The sequence below is a fragment of the Dendropsophus ebraccatus genome, chromosome 10 (genome assembly GCF_027789765.1).
Source record: "Dendropsophus ebraccatus isolate aDenEbr1 chromosome 10, aDenEbr1.pat, whole genome shotgun sequence".
Lineage (NCBI taxonomy): Eukaryota > Metazoa > Chordata > Amphibia > Anura > Hylidae > Dendropsophus > Dendropsophus ebraccatus.
Window position 1 is genome coordinate 67865462 of NC_091463.1, and position 21383 is coordinate 67886844.

Below are 21383 nucleotides of genomic sequence, written 5' to 3' on the forward strand. Positions count from 1 at the left end.
TACAAGTGGCTTTGAATAGAGAAAGATAAATAAAAGCCCAAAACATATGACTCTCTTTAGTGAGAAATCCTTTCGGATAAAAAGAGGGAGGCTGCGTTTTCACTGTTGAATGTAAATTCCTCTGAAGTGGAACTAATCATTTAAAGGATAGTTTGGGTTGTCCTAACAACGCAGGAGAATTGAATGGACTCCCTTTTTGTTAAAGATATGTTTTCTTTCTTTCAGTCAAAACTGATGATGATACCCCTTTCACACTCTGTCCTCCCGTATCATAAATCTTAACTCACTGCTACCAAAATCTCACTTTAAGATGCCAAAACCCAGCGGGTGAGAAACATCCAGAGAGGGAGAGTACAGGAGATGAATAAAGCAGGAAGAGTTGGAGTGGGAGAGTGAAGCTGGGATAGTGGAGGGGACAGGCATAGCACACTAGATGAGGTCCTATTCTTTATACATATGTAGCTCCAGCAGTCACAGTGTAACATAAAAAATCTTTCATCAACAGACAACAGATGCAAATTTTTAAAACTAAAGTACAAGCGTTGCTCACAAACAGTCATGGACTGAAGTGTCAGTGCAAAATAATTTGAGGTTTTTGGCAGCTCTGTGTCAACAAGAATACTTGTCAGACTGATATGTATGATTTTCAGTTTGTTAATGTTGACACAGTGGTTAGTGCTAATCCGTAGAAGTGTCGGAATCATTGGGTCAAATAAGGGCACCATTTGTAGTTTGTAGAATGTTTACACCAGTTGTTTTTTGGTGTCCCAGCATTCTTCGACTAAAAAATATTGTTTCATAATTACTTATGAGTCTTAAAGCAAATCAATCACTGCCAAAATGCCCAGAAAGTTATATGTAAGGTGTACTGAAGCCCCCTGCACCGTTTCCCAACGTGTAACTGACAACTGTGAGCTTTGCACAGAGCTCCTTCCCTCCAAAAATGAAGTTTGTAAATGTTGCCTCAATTAGTCGTGTGAGCGTTTCTCAGCTCCAAACGCGTGTTCAAGTTGGCTGTAATCCCGCCTCTCTTGGAGCTCAGGAAAGGCACCGCTGTGATGTTCAGCAGGCTCTTGCATTGAGAATCACGTCTAGAGTAGAGAGGATCGAACATCAGGATTTTTCAAGTTCGAGCAAACTTGAACCTTCTCAAACCTGCAGCATTTGATTTCCGATGCCTTTTCATTCCGTGAAGAAGGAGACACCCTGAGTACCGCCTGGAATTTCGGGATACAGCCTAGGTAATTCCAGGCGGTACCCGGGCTGTCTCCTCCTTTCCCACGGAACAAGAAGGCATCAGGAATCAAATGTTGCAGGTTCAAAAAGGTTCAAGTTCGCTCAAACCTGCAAAATCCCGATGTTCGATCATCTCTTGTCTAGAGGGCTGTCTGTGTGCACCGATGCTCACAAAGAGGCGGGATTACAGCCAACTCAACTTCAGAACAGCAGTGGCAGGGAATCAGAACAGATGAGTATGCCATATTTTTTGCATCTGAAAAACCTCTTTATGAAGAAGGAGGAGGCCTGAAAAGGGCCTAAACAGAGGCATTTAAAGTAACCCCCAGATTTATACTATTAGGCCATGTTCACACAACATATGTTTTGCATATATCAAGGCAATTTGTATTTCAATTAATGGAATCCCGACTGGAGTGTATAGACATAGTATACATGTCCGTTTTGTGCGTCCGCTATTCATTGAATAGTGGCCGCACAGACATGTCAGTTCACACAATGGACTCCGGCCGCACACTCCATTGTGTGCAATGGTGAATTGGGATGTGGGCACACAAAGATTCAACAGAAATGAAGATCATCTGTCCGGAAGTGATGATCTTCACTAACACCGGCTGTTCTGTGACCCAGTGGGGTCACAGAACGCCCAGTGTTTCTCGTTGTGTGAACCGGGCCTTAATTTGTATGCACATCACATCCTACATTATAGTACCCACATATGTTGCTGTATTAAAGACCTATTCTCACCTGATATCAATGCTTCTGGGGTGAAGTACCTTAAAAAGGCTATGACCTTTTATCTTATGGATTCCATCTGTAATTCAATAGTAAAAACTATGTGGGAAATCAATGGTACCTGGAGGTGAGTATGTCTTAATGGCTATAGCTGATCTGTCTATATCACTAAAAGGCTGCGTGCAAAAGGCCTTACGGGCAGATTTACTAACATGGCCCCACCGTATGCCACGGAAAATGGCACAGAGTCTCACATTTTCCGTGACGTATGCCAGCTGCAACCCCCCATTCACCTTATGGAGGTCGGGGAAGGGAGGGAGGAACGGCAAGGCAGAAATGAGGCGTGGCCTATCTCCACATCTAATTTATCATTGTTTACACCTGGAAACAGGCGCAAATCATGCAAAAATAATGCTCTGTGGCAGGTGAAGATTTTTTTGCAAGCCCTGCATTAGGGGCTGGGCCGGCCAACTTTACTAAGAGGCATATGCCTTTAGTAAATCTGGCTGGGTAAATGGGGCATGACCTAATTTAAATAAATAAATTTCCCCTTCAGTGTATGTGTTATTTAGGAAATGTAGCCCGTAAGTTTTGGTATGGATTACACTCTCAATGCAATTTTAAACAAAGAGGCAGACAAATTCTTAGAGATTAGGTTAGTCAATGCAAATAAAAATCCAACTAAATTAATATGCAAAATTGATACGTACAGTAACTTAACCCTTTAACCCCTTAGCGACCCATGACGTACCTCATATGTCATGGTGCAGCGGGGGGTGTTCAGAGCGGGGTCTCGCCGGGACCCCGCTTTCAACTGCACTGCTCCCGGATGCAATCTGCAGCCGGGCAGTGCCTCTATTAGCCGGTGCGGGTCCCGTTGCTGCACTGGCTAATTAAGCACTTCAGTGCAGCTGTCAAACCTGACAGCTGCACTGAAGTGCTTTACACTTCATATCCCTGGTGTCTAGTGAGTCGGACCTCGGAGATCCGTTCTTCTACCCGTGCCAGGCCTCAGCATCGCAATGACGCTGATCCAGGCTCGGCAATAGATTGCTGTGGCCTGCAGCAGGCCAAAGCAATCTATCACTGATCTAATGGATCATTGCTGTGTATATACACAGCATTCATCTCTATGAGAGATCAGTGCTGTGTATATACAAGTCCCCCAGGGGGACTTCTAGTTTATGTAAAAAAAAAAGTAAAAAAGTGTTTTTATTAATAAAATATCCCCTCCCCTAATAAAAGTCACCCCCCTTTTCCCATTTTATAAATATAAATTAATAAATAAACAAATAAATAAACATATTTGGTATCGACGCGCACCTAATCGCCCGAACTATTAAATTATTACATTCCTGATCCCGCACGGCAGACGGCGTCAGCGCAAAAAAATTCCAAAGTGCAAAATTGCACATTTTTGGTCGCATCAAATCCAGAAAAAATTTAATAAAAAGTGATCAAAAAGTCGCATATGCGCAATCAAGGTACCGATAGAAAGAACACATCATGGCGCAAAAAGTGCCACACAGCCCCATAGACCAAAGGTAAAAGCGCTATAAGCCTGGGAATAGAGCGATTTTAAGGAACGTATATTTGTTAACAATGGTCAACATTGAATTTTTTAAAAGCCATCACATAATATAAAAGTTATACATGTTGCATATTGTTCTAACCGTAACGACTTGAGGAACATGCATAACAAGTCAGTTTTGCCATAGGGCGAACAACGTAAATGCAAAACTCCCCGAAATCAAAACAAATTCTTTTTTTTTTTTCAATTTGACCGCAAAATATTTTTTCCCGGTTTCGCAGCATATTTTATGGAAAAATAATGTCTGTCATTGCAAAGTACAATTGGTTTCGCAAAAAATAAGTCTCTATGCAAGCGCTATGGACTTTTAAACATAAAAGGGAAAAAGCAAAAGCGCAAAAATGAAAATTGGCTTTGACCTTAAAGAGAACCAATCATGGATGAAAATCAAAATTTTCTTTTCCCTAATTAGATGTATTTTATTATTTTATTAATATTTGTAAATATATTTGATTTTTTTTTTTTTGGCCGCGTTTTTAAAATACTTTTTACTTACCTGTCTCGCGCCGGCTATTTTCAAAAGATGACGTCACTTGCGTTCCACCGCTGGAATGCAAGGGACTAAATCAAGATGGCGGCGCCCGACCATGCTACAGCGGACAAGAGGATCAGGTAAAGTATAAGATACAGACTGCAAAGGCAGTCTGTGTCTTCATAAATAGACAAAATAAAAATACAGACTGCCTTTGCAGTCTGTATCTTATACATTACCTGATCCTCTTGTTCAGTGCAGGAAGGCTGGGCGCCGCCATCTTGATTACGTCACTTGCGTTCCAGTGGTGGAACGCAAGTAGCGTTATCAAGATGGCGGCGCCGGCCTTCCTGCACCGAACAAGAGGATCAGGTAAAGTATAAGATACAGACTACAAAGGTAGTCTATATCTTTATAAATAGACAAAATGAAGATACAGACTGCCTTTGCAGTCTGATGGCGGCGGCTGGCATTACTGCACCGGAACAAAGGAACAGGTAAAGTGTAAGATACAGACTGCAAATGCAGTCTGTATCTTCATAAATAGACTTCATAAAGATACAGACTGCCTTTGCAGTCTGTATCTTATACTTTACCTGCTCCTTTGTTCTGGTGCATTAATGCCGGCCGCTGCCATCTTGATGACGTCAATTGCGTTCCAGTGTGACGTCATTAAGATGGCGGCGCCCGGCATTGCTGCACAGAAGAAGAGGAATTAGGTAAAGAATATCTTCATAGATAGACTTAGGGAGAGAGGACCTTTGATAATAGGGATAGTAAATTTTAGGTGATTGGTTCTCTTTAAGGGGTTAAGGACGGGGCCAATTTTCATTTTTGCGTTTTCGTTTTTTCCTCCTTGTGTTTAAAAGGCCATAGTACATGCATTTTTCCACCTAGAAACCCAAATGAGCCCTTATTTTTTGCGTCTCTAATTGTACTTTGCAATGACAGGCTGAATTTGTGCATAAAGTACACAGCGAAACCAGAAAAAAATTCAAAGTGTGGTGAAATTGAAAAAAAAAATTGCATTTCTTTTATTTGGGGGGTATTTGTTTTTATGCCATTCGCCCTGGGGTAAAACTGACTTGTTGTGCATGTTCCTCAAGTTGTTACGATTAAAACGATATATAATATGTATAACTTTTCTTTTATATGATGGCCTGTAAAAAATTCAAACCCTTGTTAACAAATATACGTTCCTTAAAATCGCTCCATTCCCATGCTTATAACGCTTATATCCTTTGGTCTATGGGGCTGTGCCAGGTGTAATTTTTTTCGCCATGATATTTACTTTCTATCGGTACCTTGATTGTGCATATACGACTTTTTGATCGCTTTTTATTAAATTTTTTCTGGATTTGATGCGACCAAAAATGCGCAATTTTGCACTTTGGGATTTTTTGTGCTTACACTGTTTACCGTGCGAGATCAGTAATGTGATTAATTGGGCGATTACGCATGCGGTGATAGCAAACATGTTTATTTATTTATTTACTTTTATTTAAAACTTGGGAAAAGGTGGGTGATTCAAACTTTTATTAGGGGAGGGGGCTTTTTACTATTAACAATACTTTTTTTTTTTTTTAACACATATACTAGAAGCCCCCCTGGGGGACTTCTAGTATATACACTTTGATCTCTCATTGAGATCTTTGCTGTATACTTATACAGCAAAGATCAATGAGATCGGCGTTCGTTTGCTTTCGGCTGCTGCAGCCGAAAACAAACGAGTGCTGAGCCGGGGTCAGCGCCATCTTGGAGCGGACCCCGTCCGGCACCACACACAGAGATCCCTGTTCCGGGACAACTACCCGGAGGAGCGATCTCCCCCACTAGATACCAGGGAACGGCTGCATCCGGTAATTGGAGGCAGATGTCAACTTTGACAGCTGCCTCCGATTACCTGATTAACGGGCACGGCGATCAGACTGTAGCCGCTAATAGCCGCGGTCCTGGGCTATTCGCGGCACCCGGGATCGCGGCAGTTCAGCGCGCGGCCCCGCTCTTAACACTTCCTGGGGACATATGACGTACCGGTACGTCATATGTCCCAAAGAGAGGTTTTAAAGGGATATTCTGGCCATAAAAAATATTTTATATTTGACTTGGGATCTTTCAAAATATAAAGCATACTCACCTGCTCTGATCTTCAACAAGTTCCAACAGCAATAGATCCCACTGGGTACGAATTCTGCCCACCATTGGAAGAGCAGCTGCTGGAGGTTTGGACAATATGGAGTTCGGAGTATTTTTTTTAAAATTATTATTCTTATTTTTTTTATTTTTATTTTTTTTAAAGTACCACAAATACAATATAAAAATCTGTATGCCCACAGGAACCCGTTAACCATGATGGAGGCATCCCAAAAGAAGTAGCTCCGGTCTATAAAATAAGGTAGCAATATAAAAAGTCTATAGGAAACCAAAGGTTCTGCAGAATCTTTCTTGGAGCAGTGGCCTCCAATCTATACCTGGTGTTAGATAGTATGTGAAAAGTAACTAAAACAAGCATTCTTTCCCACCCCTTTTATTCCAAAGTCAATTGTCCCATACTATAGGGAGCTATAATATATAATATGGCACCTATATAGCTTTATGTGTTATACTGATGTCATAGGAAGAGGAAAACAAGTAAGTAAAGGACAATACATTACATTTAAGGTATTTGCTTTGATCTAATGCTAAAACGATTTTAACTGACAGCAGTTGTGTTTTTGTGAGGCTTTGGGGATGTCTCTCTTTATTTGTCAGTGATGGAGCTGGTGGACTGTTAAAGACCCTTTGGCTGTGCTCCTGGTCATTAACCCCTTCACAGACAAAGGAAAAGTCAACATTGTTCACGGCCATTTACAAAAAGAAAAAAAAAACTAACCTAATAAAATGAAGAATGCCACCAAGACTTGTTTATTGTACGAGTGGCTCAAAAAGACTCAATGTTTTTGCACCATAATGTCTGTAAAGCTTGGGAGACTTTTTTTTATATTATTTTGTTGCTTTGTAAGTAACTTTTTAACCATTTTTTATTATTCGTTTATACCAGGGCCTAAAAACTGTTTACATACAGCTGCCATTATGATAGTCAACTCTAAACTTTTTTTATTATTGTTTAAACACTGGTGCAATAGCATGAATGCAAATTATGTATGTTTCTTCAGGAGGAACATTTTGGTTTTTAAGGGATACATGTTGGGGTACATGCATTATAGGTATGTAGTATAGCCTAATGTAGGGATATTGTAACTTATGCACTAGCAGTAATGATTGACAGTAGATAGCTCTGCTATCTATACTAGGAACCTGTGATGTCTAATAATAAGGGAAGTCATGACTGAGGTTGTCACTAAGATTTGTTTTAGGATGTAAAAAATGAAAAAGTTTCAATGGAATGATAGGGAATTTAACCCCTTCCCCCAATATGAAAAGCAGTGCCATTCTGCAACATGACATCCCTGGACGTCATGCCTTCTCTGCCTCCCCCGGCTGTCCGTATATGCGATCGGGAAGCAGGAGGAGGCTGTATCACACAGCCTCCTCCCGCTGCCACTGCCCGGAGGGGAGCCGTGCTCCCCCCCGGGCAGTTTACCCCATAAACGCTGCGGTCGTTGTGACCGCAGCGTCTATGGGAAGATTTGATGTGTCCTGGTGATCAGGCGGCAGTAGGAGGCTGCGGCACGTTGCCTCCTCCTGTCGCCACTGCTGTAATGCTCCCCCCAGGCCCCCCTCATTTCCAGATGTAGTGTCCGGGCTCCCCCGCCCCGATCCAGCTCCCCCCGATCCTGATCCAGCTCCCCCCGCCAGATCCAGCTGCCTCCGCCCCAATCCAGCTCCCTCCGTGCTCCCACGTGTTCCCCCCGTGTCAGCTCCCTCCGTGCTTCCCCCCCCCCGTGCTCCTCCCGTGCTTCCCCCGTGTCAGCTCCCTCTGTGTTCCCCTGTGTCAGCTCGCTCCGTGCTCCCCCGTGTTAGCTCCCTCCGTGCCTCCCCCCCCCCCCCCGTGTTCCCCCGTTCTCCTCTCCTTCCGTTCTGGCTTCCTCTCCCTCCCCTTGTCTCCCTTCCCCCACAGGATTCAGCAAACTCACCCTCCCTTTACTGCTGAACAATCCGGTCCCTGCACTGATTGTTTGAATCAGCTGCAGGGACCTGATCGTGTCAACGCTGACACTCATTCACTGTATAATGCATTACAGCACAGCTTATGTGCTATAATGCATTATATATGTACCTGCAAAAAACACACACACACACACACACAGATAAATAAATAAATAAATAATCAAAACAAATAAATTAAATAAAAACATAAATAAATAATTAATTAAAATAAATATACACATTCCCCATCCACTTTATAAATTATCCCCTATAAATAAGATACACATATTTGGTATCATTGCGTCCGTAATGACCCCGTCTATTAACCCGTTACATTAATTAGCCCGATTAATGCCATTCAAAAAAAAATAAAATAACCAAAATGACAACTTTTTTTGTTAATCCCGCCCCCTTAAAAATATAGAAAAAAGCTATCAAAACATCACATGTACCCAAAAGGTGTACCACTAAGAACGTCAGCTTATGCTGCAAAAAAAAAGCCCTCACATAACTCCATTGACCAAAAAATAAAAATATTACTGCTCTTACACTATGCAAGACACAAACAGTATTTATAGTATAAATGCCATGAGCTATAACAAAAGCCATATAAAATGGATATCACTGTAATCGTACTGGCCTGACGAATAACGATAACATGTCATAAGTAATGTATAGTAAACGGCGTACAAAAAAATGGTAAAAACCGCTGCTAAATTGTGTTTTTTATTTATACCACCTCATAAAAAATAAATAAATAATGATCAGGGTGTCACATGTCCCCCAGAAGGGTACAGATGGAAACGTCAACTTCTCTTACACAAATATTTTGGCACCGCAAGGCCTCTGTGACATGGTATAATGGCTAAAAAAAACTGAAATAAGAAAAGACCCCAAAATTCACCAGGCCTCTGTCATGTCTGCGGCCTGTGGTTGAGTCAGGTGTTTCTAGAAACACTGGAATAAGGGGAATAAAGTGTGAGTTCCATTTCTCAGTTAGTATTTGCTGTGTTAGGGGAAAAAATAATTAAAATGTAATATCTGCCAAAATAATGACAATTTTTAATTTCCCCTCCAACTTGCTTAAATTTCTGCAAAACACCTAAAGGGTTAATAAACTTATGAAATGTTACTTTAAATACTTTGAGGGGTTCAGTTTTTACAGTGGAGGGATTTATCAGGGTAACTAACATACAGGCCCCACAAATCAACTTCAGAACTGAACTGGTCCCTAATAAAATCTGAATTTGAAATTTTCCTAAAAATTTGAAAAATCACTGCAGAATTTTGAAGCCCTCTAACATCCTAACAAGTAAAAGGACGTTCACCAAATGACGTCACCATAAAGCAGACATGTTGTAGATGTTACAGTAATAATTCGTTTATGTGATATGACTCTCAGAAAAAGAGAATTTTAAATATATAAAGGATTGTAAATTTTTCTAAATTTTGCACAAATGTTGTGATTTTTACAAAAAACGACTCAGTGTATTAACCAAAGTATACCACAAACATAAAGAGGAATATGTCACGAAAAAACTATCTCAGAATAACCGCAATAATTAAAAGCATCGCAGAGTTATAACTACATAAAGAGAGAAAGGTCAGATTTGCTAAATAGGCCCTGGTCATTGAGGCCAAAATAGGCTGCGGAGGCAAGGGGTTAAATCTCAGCTTTCATTAATATTAATGCTGAAGGCTATGTTCTCACAACATTTTTTTAAAGGATAAAAATAGGGCCATATTTTGATAATTTCATCCATAAATAATGAATGTGCCCTTTATTTACAGCAGCAAAACACAGCAGTATTTTCACCTCAAAAAGATTGTGTGAATATACCCAAAAAAGTAAATATAAAGATAACCTAAAAATCATAAAACTGTTGCCAAATTAGTCACTAATATTTGACTTTGACAGTGAACCAGTACCACTACAGAGAGGAAGTCAGTCAGTCAGAACCCTCTGAATAACCATAATATACAGCATTTAGACAGAGTGATCAACTATGAATTAGCAAACATTGTTCAATCCTTGTGGTAGCATGAACACTTGAAAGTGATAATGCCATGCATCATTGTAGGACACTTGGGGGGAGATTTATCAATGAGTGTTAAATTTAGACTGGTGCAAACTGCCCACAGCAGCCAATCACAGCTCAGCTTCCAGCTCTGGTGAAAGTAAAGAGGAGCTATGATTGGTTGCTGTGGCCAGTTTGCACCAGTCTAAATTTTACATCCTTCGATAAATCTCCCCCTTGGTGATTATAGTATCCAAAAATAGTCCGCCTTCCTCAAAGAGTTAAAGTGCTTTGCCGTCCCCCCCCCCCCCCCCCCCCCATGCCACAAATGTATTCAGGTTATATCATGTGCTAGTTGGTAGACTGAAAACGTATAAATAGAATTAAAAAAAAAAATTATAAAACATAAAAAGCTCACTTGATTATATTTTAGATTTCCTGGTTATGTTTTAGTAGTAATTCCAGTAAATCAATAACTTAGGGCTCTTTTACATCGGCTAATTATTGTTAACAGGTGTTTCTAGGAACCCTCATTCAACCGATAATCGTCCCATGTGAAAGTAAAAGATTAGGTGATTTAATCTTTTGTGTGGCCATAAAAATCATGGTTATTGATCATGGTCATGGTCAAAATCATGGTCATATCTATCTGAACAGGAGATGTGTAGCTGCTAATAGTGCATGTTAAAGTGACTCTGTACCCACAAGCTGACTCCCCAAACCACTTGTACAGTGGGATAGCTGCTTTTAATCCAAGATCTGTCCTGAGGTCCGTTCGGCAGGGGATGCAGTTATTGTCATAAAAACAACTTTTAATCCGGCAGAGCTGTGTCTAATGGCCGAGGCTTACATTTGTATATGCATTAGGCTGGCACCACCTCTCTGTCCTTCCTCCCCACCCTCCTCATCATTAGGAATGATCTAGGAACTGCTGTTTGAGCTTTGCACAGGTGTATTAACGATCCAGCCATTGTTCATTATGCACACAGGTGGGGAATAGGAAGCAATATGCCTGGAGCATTCCTAATGATGAGGAGGGTGGGGAGGAAGGCCAGAGAGGTTGTGCCAGCCTAATGTATATACAAATGTAATGCTAATGTAATTTTTTTTATAACGATCAGCGCTTAGATGGAACGATATATCGTACAGAAAATTTGTTTTGCGATCGTTTTGCGATCGATTAAGCCTATCTCGCACATAGGTAAAATCGGTGAACGACTGTTTACACGGAACAATCTACAATTTTTTTGCGGACGAACGACGATTTAAGAACATGTTCAAAGACCAAAATGAACGATTTCTCGCTCGTCGTTCGATCGTTTGCTGCGCTTACAAGTACGATTATCGTTCGAATTCTATCATTATTGTGCAAATTCGCATGATAATCGTTTTGTGTAAACGCAGCATAAGCCCCGGCCGTTAGACACAGCGCTGCAGGATTAAAAGTTGTATTTATGACAATAACTGCATCCCCTGCCGAATGGACCCCAGAACAGATCTTGGATTAAAAGCAGCTATCTGAAGGTACAAGTGGTTTGGAGGGGTCAGATTGTGGGTACAGAGTCGCTTTAATGGCCACACAAACGATAGAGCAAATATCGGGCCATGTAAAAAAACCCTTAGGCCTTATTCACACGTCCCGTAATCTATGGATCTGTATTTCCATATTTGAGTGCAAATAGTTGTCTATTGGGCTATTCATATCCTCAATAGATTACAAAGCTGCAAACCAATGCTGAAAAAAAAGGACACGTCCTAGTGCAGACCTAGCTTTTTACGGATCCTCTCAAAGAAACCAATGGGATTCGTTATTTTTTATGGATTGTAACCTGTTTGGCATCCGTATTTCCGTAAAAATACAAATGAGTTAATATTGACATGTTGGAGAGAAAAAAAGCATTTACAGAAATACGGATGCACTATGGATGCACTACATATGCCCAATCCGTAATTTTTAGCGGATTGTACGAGTGGATAAAGGGAGGAATCTATGGACTTGAAAAAAAATACTGAACGTGTTCATAAGGCCTTAGTTTATAGGACAAAAAAACATCTAGTTCAGCTTCAATGCTGATCCAGAGGAAGGCAACAACCTCATAAGGTAGAAGCCGATTTTCCACACCCTAATGAAAAATTTGTTCTTGTCTTCAAATCTGCAATTAGAATAATTGCCTGGATAAATGGCCCTTAATAAATACTAAAGAAGTGTAAGGATCATCTGTATCTTTCTCAGTGAGTGTTATCACCTTCTTTCCTTGCATATTGTGTGAGCACAGTTGTCTTTTCTATTATATTAAATCTCCAACCTCCAAACAAGAATAGGAAAAAACGTCAAAAATGAGCAAGCACAAATAAATTACAACATAAAAACATATAGACAAGAAACCAACAAAATACAAAATAGACTTGATCCCTTAGGAAAACTAAAATATAGAATGTAACATTCCTAAATAGATTCTTAGATATGTGATTTTTTTTTTTTTTTAGTAGATTTCGAATAAAGGTTCAGGGGAAAAAAGCAGTGACTGGAAAGCTGACAGCTGTGCGTGGGTTGCTATGGTGCGGACTCATGCTGCTAAGCAGTGAGCCTACGGAAGCCATAGGGGAACAATAAGCCATAAGAAAATGCAGCAGTATACATACATCCTTTAAAAAAATAGTAAGAAAAAAGAAGCTGTGAATAACAGTAATAAATATATTCGAAAATGCGATGTACAATAAATAAAATGTATGAGAAAAAGAGTCAATATAATGTATAGCAATAAAATAAGGACCAACAAAGCTCTTGCAATATAGGTGGACGCACCCCTTCAATACTTGTCAGTCACTAGGGCTGTTCGGCTCTGTAAACATTTATGTGGATGGGGAGTCCTAGTGTTAAGGATGAGATAAGGATGTTGTATATTTAGTGAAGCCATCACAATATGGCGCTGACCTTCCAAACAAGTAGAGATGTTTACATTCCTTAAAGCTTACGTTGGTAAACACTAGTGCTACATAACTAACTTCTTTTGTACCTCAGCCAATGACGTACTGACATGGGCCTAAGTAGAAGAACACTCCCCCAGGATATACAAACTGGCTGCAATTTTGAATAAAGGAGATCCACCTTAACCCCTTAAAGAGGGAGCCTGGAACTTAACGCATCACACCATACGAGCGCACTGCCAGGGGGCTGCCCTATGAAGCGAGCTCAGAAGCTAAGCTTGCTTCACAATGGGTGAGGACCAGCTGCTATCAGCAGCCAGGCCCTCACCCTCTATGGCGGACCGTCGCGATCACACGGCAGCCCGGCATTAACCCCTCAAACATCGCGATCACAGCGTTTAAGTGTAAGTGGCCGGAGCATCTCCTGTCATTTACCGATCGGGACCCCCGTAGCATGTCTGCAGGGCTCCAGATCACATGGCCTGACTGCTGGAGGTATGTAGCTTACCTCCGTGCAGTCTGATCTTCTGTCTTCTGAAAAAAAATTACACCCCATACAGCTCCGTAGTTAAAAAAAATAAAAGCGCTTTAGGAGTCACAATAGGGCCATTTTAAATATACCTATTTGCAAAGAAAAAAGTTTTACTGTTGATAAAAATAGTAAAACATTAGAAAAGCTATGTAAAATGCATATCGCTGTATTCAGACCGACCTTTAGAATAAAGTGCATTATGAAAACATGGAAGCCCCCCAAACTTTCCGGAAAAGCCCTTACATGGCCCTGTAGGTGAAAAAATTAAAGAGTTATAGCTCTTAGAAGATAAGGAGACAAAAACAAAAACTCAAAACTGAAAATTGGCTCGGTCCTTAAGGTCATTTTGGGCTCTGTGTTTGATTCTCAGTGCGCACTATTAACTTATAACTTGTAATTTGGAGCAGACAGTCAATATGACAGCACTCTTGAGGTGCATCCATAACACTAGAGACAACTGTTGGACAATAGTTCGGCCAACAGTTATCTCTCCTGCCCCTCCCCATACACATGAACTTCCAGCATGGCCAAAGATCCATTGCCACTGCTTATTTCCCGGAGAAAGAAAGGATCAGGCAGTGAAATTCCATCATGCTGACCCCAATTTTAACCGACATTATCTATCGGTGGAGTTTCATGAGAGACCCTTACAATTCATACTGATGACTTAAGTATAAAGTGTATGAGGACCTTTATTAATTTATATAGTCAATTAAAGGGTTTTTCTATTTTTGACAAACCCTACTTGAAAGAGGGTATTTTTATGATAACATGATTTTAGTGTCCCCCTGCTAGGACTCACCTCAAACATTGGGTAAACTCAACTGTTTCATTTCCTACAGTGACACCACAGGGAACATGAAGCATTACATAGTGCTATTCAAATGAATTGGTTGTCTCTGTAATGCAGGAGAGGACTGTTCTCAATCCTGAGACGTGCCAAAAGTTTTAATCGGCCAGGATCTTAATGTTCAAAACTATCAAGGAGAAGCACCCTTCTTTCGCTGGCTTAATGCTCTCCCTATCTCATTGCAGGCTCCATAATCTTACTATATAATTTATCTCCTGCAACGAGAAAGGGAGAACAGCACGCGAGAGAAGTGCTCAGCCGAGACCCTCTCCATACTCGTTTAAGCAATCCGTAGGCATTTGAACACCCAGCCTACAACGGATCCAAACTTTTGATATGTCTCTAGCCATTTTATCTGACCCTTATAGATTTCTGAGAATATTGTATGTGTCATAAATTAGTTAGTGAATCTTCTTTTCCACTTTATCTTTTAGCCTGGTCACTAAAAATTAGCCCATAGTAATCAGATATAATCCATGGGGGAATAAAGGAGCAAGTGTTCTATTCCTTTCAAGTGTCCTCACATGGAAAACTAAGGATTATTTGGTCATTGAAGTCAATGCATGGATGTGCTGTATCCTCCAGAGAGGGAGATAGATGCTCTTTGTATCTACTCTTTTCCTCTGGGTAACTGATGAAGTTCTTAAACAATAAAGGCTCTTCTTTTTATTCACAATTCTCTAATAGGGCATAGAAAAATATTTTCTTATCAAAAACCAGACTGGAGTCACTATTAGCTCTGGGGGCAGCTTGAACGGATAGTGGGGCATATTACTTACTAGCGGAATTACTACTGGTTTCCATGAGAACCTATCACCGGGCTGGAGAATGCAGGATATGTCAGTCTGTAGTCTGTGAATGCTGTCTGCTGTAAATCAGTCTGTAGTCTGATGAGAGTTAATAGAAAAACCATGGGAAATGTGCCCAGCAGTACATTTAGGTTGCTCATGCAGCTAATGATATCAACCACAATACTATTGCATTTTGGAACCGCTCTTCATCAGGTTCCTTGTATAGTCCGCACAGTGTCTTTAAGTGGAATTATACTTTGACCACTGCAATACCTAGTCAGTGTGTCATATACAAACTCTTCTTCTTTACTGTTGAAAAGTTTTATGACTTTTATAGTACAGTGAAACCTTGGATTACTAGCAACATGGTTTGAGAGCGTGTCCACATCCTGATACTGGGTAATAAGCCCTCTTATTGTAACCCATTGGTACCTGATAAACTCTGCCAGTGATTGGACTACTTTTGGCTCATCTGCATCATCACTGCTTCCCACTGACCCCTGAATTAACTCCTTCACTGATGGCCGCTCCAGTTGAGAGTTGTATGTAAAGGGAGAGTTAACTAATTAACCACTTCTTTAGTGATATACTTATATACTTTGATAAATGAGCAATTTGGATTACGAGCATGTACCGGTAATGAAATATGCTTGTAATCCAAGGTTTCAAAGTACTATGAAAAGCTGTGTTCTTTCAACCTTTTGATCCTTTTATTGCAAGACACATTATAAGCCTGATTATATAATATTACACTTCTAATGCTGCATACACATTATTGTATTTGCAGTGGTATCTGTGTAGTTTGGCAACAAGTTCCTGCCTGGACTCCATGGGGCTATAGGTAGTAGTTAGGAATGGCTTGCATGGAGATCCCACTAAGTGACTAGGATTGGTAAGAGTGTAACATGATGTGACCATTCCATCGGCATGTCCCCATTTTTACAATAAAATAGGTGGTTTGCCACCAGAAGTAGTTGTTGGTGTGGTTATACACTGTAGTGTCAAGCACATGTTTAGTGGAAAGTGAGTGTCTCCAGCCAGGAGTGGGCTGTTGGCTGAAGCTGTGGGGGGCTGGCCAGACTATGTTTAGATCATTCGGGTGGCACATAGAAGATGGCACCAGTCTGCTGCCGCCACTCCTATTACACAGAGGGACAGCCAGTAGAACATCGCTATCGGCATAGTTTTCTTTCGATGTGTTCAAAGACAACAATCAGTCATTGTGCACGTTGTCTATTTGTTGCCTTGTAACACTACCTATTACACTAAGCCAAAACAGCTGATAATCAGCCAAATTTGGTCGATAATCACTTGGTGTAATAGGGCCTTAAATGTTTCTGGAATCAGTAAGCATCTCATCTGGGTAAACCCTTCTGGGTTTAACTGCAAAGGCAGTGTCAAGTTATTTCGCTGTTTTCTCACAGAGGTGGTCACTGCTAAACCTAATAATATTAATATTTATTTGCACAGCACAAACAGATTCCGCTGCGCAGACCTTCTGCCGAATCACCAACAGCAGGGAATAAAGTGTTTCTGTCATTTAGAAAAACGTTGGATTTTTCAGACATGGGTGTCTGAGTGTTCTAGATATCACTGGTAGCTGGCTGAGATCTCTGTCCAGCTGCACTATACAGGCCTCATTATAAGTCTATGAAGCCAGCCCAGTGCAGCTGTATGGAGATAGCGGCCAACCCAGGAGTGGAGCCAACCGGTAGCACACTTCACCCAGCAAAATCTGGAGTTCTGTCTGGGTCAAAACAGTTGACATGTGTATAGGATGTGTCAAAATGTTTCTAAATGACAGGGACACTTTACCCATCACATGCCGCCTGGTTCCTCTCATACAAGCAGTGTGCAGATTTTAGAGGGAAAAAAAGCAGGCTCTCTTTTCTGAACTCATTTAACCCCCCCTAATGGTTAATATGGTGCCTTTTGTTAAATGGATGTTGATGAAGCTTAAGTAATGAAAAGCTTGATATTAAAAAAGAAAAAAAAAAATCCTGGAGTTTGAATTTTGGCAGAAGTACTGTAAACTCATTCAGCACAAGCTTCTTTCCTGTGGAGATCTTTCAAGCTAACTACATTAAGTCTTGCATGACATATTTCAAATGAAGTTTATGAAGCCTAATTCAACCTGAAAATGTCTTGTAGGCTTCTCTCCCTACTTACATTTCTTTGTTTGAAGATTGCGAATCTAAAGAAACGCAAGATGCCAAATACTTTTATCAACAACAAACACCTTTGCACTGTCTAGACAGGCTACAGAATTTGCATGTAGGAAAGTGGGATTATTAGTGACAATATGTAAGAGTATGTCCAAGAGTTGTTTAAGCATGTCCGTCATTTCTATCGTTAAGGTTGTGCACCGAAGGAAATGCCATATATGCTGATTGTACAAGTTTTACTTCAAATGCTGTGAACTTACTGTTCATGGCAAAAATACAGCTTATTGTTTCACAAAATATATGTATTTCTGGAATACTCTTAAAGAGACCCAGCTTATTTCAAACTTTTCATAATAAACAGGGTATTCTTATGTCATCTTCGGGTCCCTGGCGGAAAGACCCTGCCTCCACTTCTGAGACAAACTCGACTCAGCACTGACAGCCAAATCAGCAAATTCATTGACTGGGACGGGACAGTGCCGCAGCTGGTGATTGGCTGAGTAGGGTGACAGCGCCAATTACGGACTTTGGTACTCTCAGGCAATGAGTTGGTTGATTGGGCTGTCACTGCCGAGCTAAGTCCATCTTGGAAGTGGAGGCAGGACTAGTAAACTGGGGACCCGATGATAACGTAAGAGGACACTGGCAGAGTGTGGAGAGGTAGGAATAGCCTGGGCAGCAACATATTGAAGGTTTAAAATTAGCTGAATATCCCTTAAATAAAAGCTGAAAGAATGAAGGCATGAATTAATTATAGTTACATACTGTACATAGCATCATTAACCCCACTTACATCATAGGAGCCTGTGACTTAAAGGGGTTGTCCGGGATTTTTCAATAAACTAGCATTGCATTGACCTCTGTGGGTGTTGCATATTCTACATACACTTCTATTTTTTATTTAGAGTGCTTACTGTGTTCTCAGGCTCAGTCACATGAGCGCTCTGCCTGTGTTTTCTTTACTTCCTGTGATGTCACATTCCCTTTCTGTTTCCTGTTCCTGCCAGTGAGGGAACAGTGAGTCGTCAAGTGGGTGGAGCTATGCATATATTTCTTTAGCCACACCCCTAACATCTAACTAACATTTAAGCCCAGAAGAAACTGCAGCAGTAAGGACAGCATGACAGACTACAATCTCTGTACAGCACTGCAGCATAGGTTGGAGCTTTAAACAGTAAATAAAAGAACTTATTAAAAATGCAAAGAAGCAAATCTGATAAAAGAAGCAATCTGATTGGTTGCTATGGGTAGCTGCTCCCCTGCACAGGATTTGCTAAATCTTCCCCTATATTGTTGCTATTGTGGTGTAAAGATGTGCAGTGTTAGGGCAGTGCTGCTGCTGTCTGTAATATGGAGAGGAGAGAGGAGAGAGGAGACTTCACCTCATGGCAGTCACCATTCTATCTATTTCTTGCTGAGGTAACACAATCCTGCCTCATTGAGACCCCGCCCACCAGTAGGATGGCTACTGTAGTGTATATGTAATCCAGGACTACAACTCCTATCATGTACATAAGGAGGCTGCCCAGGGCCACAGAGGTGAAAAAGGTGAGAGAAAACCACTAAGGGAAAGGGACAGATTACACATTATTAACATTTCCAATAAAAAAAAAAATGTTCGACAACCTCTTTAAGGACCTTTGATGTAAATTTACACCAATGTACGTATGTCAATGACGGGCAACAGCGATCATGCAGCCTCCTGCCATTAACTCCTTACACCTTAAATGCCGCAATCACGTTACCCCATAAATAATGTTTTTGGGGTTTTGTCATACATTTTATAGTAGACTGAAAGGAGTCATTAAAAAGTACACTTGGTCCTGAACAAGACAAGCCCTTACATTTACCTGTAGATGGAAAAATAAAAATGCTTAAAAGGTGGGGAGATAAAAACGAGAATGCAAAAATAACAGTGGCTCTGTCCTCAAGACCAAAATCCACTTAGCCCTTAAAACGAATGTACTAGTGGTACATGGCTTTTCTGTTCTTACTATGAATAGACCAGTGCCGAAACGGGAATGCCGGTGCCACAATCCTTTTTTTCACCCACAGCCCAGTTCCGGTGCACGGCGTCAGCCTATTATCGAGAATCTGGAAGTGTGCAGTCCTACCCCCATTGGGAGGAAACTCCCTCCCCTCTATGACTGACTCTTCATGGTAAAAACAGAAAAGTGATCTACATCTGGTACATTCGCTTTAAAAGGTCAACAGACAGAGCAATTAAAAGTTCCATAACAAGACCTTATTAGGTTCTAGCAATAAGCTCCATCTTGTTTTAGTGTATGTGCAATTCCCATTTTTCTACTCTCTAAGAAGCTCTTCTCTATCCTCACTACAAACAAATAAATACAACAGAATAATTTGTTCTCCAATGTAGAAGTTGACTTTATTTTACAGAATGACTATGGAACCAATTAGCCTTATCTTAAGGCTTGTAAATTCTCCTACTCTTTGTTTTTTCACTGTTATTTTATTAAATCACTTTAGTATCCTAGCAATAAGGTCCTTTTGAATGAAAGTATTAAAAGGGGTTATCCAGTGCTACAAAAACATGGCCACTTTCTTCCAGAGACAGCACCACTCTTGTCTCCAGCTTGGGCAGGGTTTTGCTGCTCAGTACCATTGAAGTGAATGGAGCTTAATTGCAAACCGCACCAGAACTGGAGACAAGAGTCGCGTTGTCTCTGAAAGAAAGTGGCCATGTTTTTGAAGCACTGGATAACCCCTTTAAAGTATTTTTTTTCTTTACTTTTGGCTTAGCTCATATTCTGATTCCTTAACGTGTCCTCAGCCTTCCCTCTGCGGTATTTGTCTTACTATTTTACTGCAGACAAGCCTTAACCTTTCTCATGACTAAGCCCTGCTTCTTAAAGTATACCTAAACTTCTATTCAACTTTTAACATGCCATAGGAACATGTCAGAAATTATGATCAGCAGGGGTCCAGCTGCTGAGACCCTCACTGATTACTAGAAAAGAGAGAGAGAGAGGCAAAGTGTTTGGCTCAGCACCTTGTACTTTCTTTTCTTTCAAATCTCACAAGAATATTAATATGTGGTACATATGCATTAGTTGATATGTATTCTATAATGTATTCTATAATTATGAAGGTTTATACAGATACCCTGGCATACACTGGTAGGTGAGTTTCCCTAAAAACAAAACTTCACAATAAGGCTAGGTTCACACTATGTAAAATTGACGGCCATGTCACTGTGCAAGTACCGGCCATTATTTTAAAATAGTATTTGCGCAATGACAGACATTATAATGTAAGACGACCATCAGTTTTACATTGTGTGAACCTAGCCTAACAGTAACTCAGTGCTCAAGTAATTGCATTTGATAGGGATCTGAATACGTAATTGGAATATTATATTGTATCTTTATTCAATAGGTAATTTTGGTACAGCCTTCTTTTCAGTTTATAAAAAAAAACTATATAACTTTGTGGTTTAACTTTATTGAAGAAAATGTAAACTTTTTAATTAACGTCTTAACATTAAGTGGCAGCAGTAGGGAGCTACAAAACTCTTTTGCTGCCAACAATGGCTGTGTCAGTAACTGCAGGGCTGTAAAAGCCCATGTCTAGGCACAGTTACATACTGCTAGCCTTGTATTATGCAAAGCTAGTGATACTGAACCTCCCTATTGTCTATCTAAGCATGATAGTCTTATGCTGCGTTTACACGTAACGATTATCGTGCAAATTTGCGCGATACCGATCGAATTTGAACGATAATCATCCGTGTAAACGCAGCGAGCGATCAAACGACGAACAAGAAATCGTTCATTTTGATCTTTCAACATGTTATCAAATCGTCGTTCATCGTTCGAAAAAAAAATTTGCCGATCGTTCCGTGTAAACAGTCGTTGCGCGATAGTCTGGCCGCCCTCAGCCCTGACCACCGCCCAGCCCCCCGCTCGCAGCCCGGCCCCCCGCTCATCCGCAGTCCCCTGCGCCGGCTAGGTCG